Genomic DNA, 3,798 nt, shown 5'->3' with positions numbered 1-3,798 from the left:
CTAGAGAGAGAGAGAACAAATACAGTTAGGACGTGCAATGAGGCAATTTTAGAGATGGTTAAATTCTCTGAAAAGGCAATCTCTAGTTACATTTTTGAACTCTACTGTCATGGAATGATTATACTTCCAATACTACGTAACATGCATGAGCACACTGCCTGGCCTGTCCCTCCCTCCCTGCTGAGACGCATGCGGTTACTGCTTTCTCACCAGCCTGGCACACGCATTACAGACAAGTTTTAATATAATTAACTATTAGGCTAAATAATATGTCACAGAATTACAAATCTGAATAAAAGTTTGGTTTGAGGTTCAAATATTAGCTGTTTTACACAGTTGAAAGAGCAGAGGGTTTATATACCAGGCTTCTGGCTGGGTTGTTTGACCCTGAGCCACATTTTCCTTAAATATGAGGTGGGAAGAAATACGTTTGTATAATAAATACATACAGAAACACTCGGTAAAACAAGGTTATCAACAGATCCCAATTTTATAAGATTTTTTTTTGCAACATGCTTCAGATATGACATTACTTCTTATAAATTCATTATATGTAAAATGTGTAATTCATCAAGCTCAACTTTCATTAAAATCTTAGCCCTTATTAACCAAACTATTTTCATTTCCTAAAAGCATAAGAACTTTGTTTAATAACATATCATTAGCATTCTTCAGTCAGGTTAACATGAAATTCTCCAAAGCAAACAAGTCACAAATCCCAACGAAAGCCAAATCAGAAATAGCTATTTCACAGCACTTAATGGGCTTCTAAAGTGTTTATGGCAGCGGTTCTCAACCTGTGGGTCACAACCCTTTTGGGGGTCAAATGACACTTTCACAGGGGTCAAACAACCCTTTCACAGGGGACGTCTGATTCAGAACAGTAGCAAAATTACAGTGATGAAGTAGCAATGAAAATAATGTTATGGTTGGGGGTCACCACTACATGAGGACTGTATGAAAGGATCGCGGCATCAGGAAGGCTGAGAACCACTGCTTGATGCTTTCAATCCTTGTCAGGCTCCCAAGGAGGAGGAGGGAGGAGGAAAGGAAGGGAAAGCAGAAGGCAGTTCCATGCTATGTTCACAAACCGGCACGGGGGGGGGGGCGGGGGGAGGCGGAATACACGGTCAGACTGACCTCTCTGGACAGAGCTTCTTTGGGATGAATGGCAAGTATGAAAATTAACCCTTTGTTATTTCTATAGGTTTCATCCCTAACCAAAACAATCCCCAAAAACCTGTAACCCCAAGTGGATTGAAAATTTGTAGCCAATGAAGAATCTGAACATAGCATTTTACTTTTAACACAGGCTTTTCGGTTAGAAACATTTATAAAAACTCCTTTAAAAGGGTAGTATTATTAAAAAACAAAATTCCCAAACTAAGAAAACTGATTAAAGCCTGGCTTCAAACCGCATGCACTACTTGGAAACACCAAAGCAACTCTTTTCTCTCTTTTTTTTTCATTTTTTAATTTACCCCTTTTGTTTCTTCAGAAATCAAAAACATCGTCATCATCGTCACCATCATCAAATGACCACTCCCAGTCTTTAAACGCCAGATCAAGCAGTCTGCAACAGGAGGTTTGCAAATTGATACTCTAGCACTCTTTAAAAACTGTAGTTAATGCTCGGGCCAAAATCGAAGCACTTCCTTCCATCCCCTCGCCTGCTACCAGGCTGAGGAACATTACCAGGGGAGCCTGCGGGGGGGAGCCCGCAGAATCCTGTGTGCCAAGGAAGCTTTCCCCGCCGCCTGGAGTCAGAGAGAACAGTTGGGACAAGAAGACCTGACACTGTGCTTGCTCCCCTGGTGAAGACGCAGCCATGCTGATGCCCAGCTTGACGAGAGATCTGTGGGCATTCCCTTCACCACACCCCCGAGATGAAGTCCAAACAGAAAAGGGGAGCCATGCAAACCTCGCGGGTGTAGAGCAGAAGTATGCACTTTCCTCCGGTCTCAATCACCTGAATGGTGACTTGGAAAGCACAGCTTGTTCGTTGCTCACTGTCCACGTGTGACAAGGCACGCGTCTGCCTGCCAAAGCCCCACCTGTGGCCACCACAGGTGCTCCGTGGTACAGGACTACTTACAGTGCATCTTCCCAGGTCCATCCCAGGAGCCGGTGCTAGAACTGGACTAAAGTGAGGGTCGAATTATCCACTTTTTTTTAATTAAAAGGGGGGAAAAAAGGAATTCTAATGTCATTGGTTGACACTGACAGGACGGGTTGAGGGACGACTCACCTAATTTAAAGATAAGCCACCTTTACTCAGTAAAACGTGATGGGTGCAGATCAGGTTCTGCAGACACGCACACTTTAACACCATCGGCGTTCACTGAGGAATCCTCCCACAGCGTATTGCGGGCAGTGTGAGCTGTGGGAGCCAGGCTTGCCGCCATCTGACAGACTTCCACCTTTCACAGGTTTGACGGGGCTCACTAAATAGGCCTAAATGTGAACTGCTTTCTAGGTCTGGTGTCAGCTCTCCTGCGAGGGACACTGAGAAGAACGCAGCATCAGAGACCCTTCTTCAGCGTCCAGGCCTCCATTTGGTTACGTGTTGTGGGAAACCCATCATTTCATACTGGTGTGGGTTGAGACAGCCCCTAGGGATGCATGCTGTAAATCCTAACTTCTATCCGTGCTATACCCCTATTTATTAGCAGGCTGTCTTAGTTATGCTAACGCGGTAAGACTGGTCTCTTCTGAGATAGAAAAGCGATTAAACACAAGTTGGAAGCAGAGATGGGGTAGGATACTAAGATAGAGGGAGATCTGAGGCAGAGCGAGAACGCGCGCGAGCCAGCCTCTCCCTAAGTCACCACCTGTGATGCTGTGCGATCGCAGCACGAGATGGCTAAGACTCGTGCCCTTGCAAAGCCTTTGAAATGTGTGCCTAATTCTGGTCATTCAACTGGAGAGACTATCACCTATGAGAACCATGTTCTTTAAAAAGTCATCTATACGAAACTAAATGGCCAACAATTACTTTTACATCAAGATGAAGATGTTAAGGGGCCAGGGAAACTAGATTAATGGAAACAGAACAACCAGAATAGAAATACTGAGAATGATCATGAACAGTTTGTGTAAAACACTGAATGGGAACCTAACTGCTATGTAAACCTTCTCCAAAGTCATAATACATATTGAAATATAAAATACAATATATCCTTTTAAATTAGCAAACATTTACAAAACATTCTTCTGAAATCTGATTCATTTCTCTTCATTTTCACTGTCTTTACTTTAATTCAGGTCCTCATAGGTCTAAATCTATCAATCAATTGAGCATAGCAGAAATAGTTCTTTTTAGTAGGACCCAGAGGTTTTCCTCCAATCTCATCTTCCATGTTTCCTCCAATCACCCCATCTGCAGATAGCCCACAAAGGCCCTATGTGGTGGAGTTGGAGTGCCCACAGGGGGCCCAGGCTGGTAATCTTCACAGAAGCAGACTCACACCTTTTCCCTTTCAGTCAGCAACCAAGCCCTTCACCCTGGACCACCTGGCCCCTGTCCTCTCCCCACACCCTTCCAATGGGGGGGTCATGACTGTCGTGTACCCTCCCCACAATCCACTGCCGATCAGGACACTGGTTTCCACGGGCTGGTATTTGGAGAGAGGTCATTAGGCCTTTCTGCCTCGTCTGTCTCATTCTGGAGACTGCAGCTACACCTACACAAGCCCCCGCCAGCACGCAGGTAGCAAGTGCACAAGAAGGGCGCCCCGTGTCTCTGGCACAGCACTCTACCATTACGAGCACAGGACTGACTCTTGGCAACTCAGTGAC

General features: G+C 44.9%; 1 protein-coding gene across 1 annotated transcript in view; it reads right to left on the bottom strand.

Moving 5' to 3' along the window:
* Positions 1 to 3,798, bottom strand: part of ROCK2 (Rho associated coiled-coil containing protein kinase 2) — a 127,334-nt gene that overhangs the window by 3,315 nt on the left and 120,221 nt on the right. The gene's annotated exons all lie outside the window — the stretch shown is intronic.

The sequence above is a fragment of the Tenrec ecaudatus genome, chromosome 8 (genome assembly GCF_050624435.1).
Source record: "Tenrec ecaudatus isolate mTenEca1 chromosome 8, mTenEca1.hap1, whole genome shotgun sequence".
NCBI lineage: Eukaryota > Metazoa > Chordata > Mammalia > Afrosoricida > Tenrecidae > Tenrec > Tenrec ecaudatus.
This window is presented reverse-complemented; position numbering and strand designations above follow the sequence as displayed.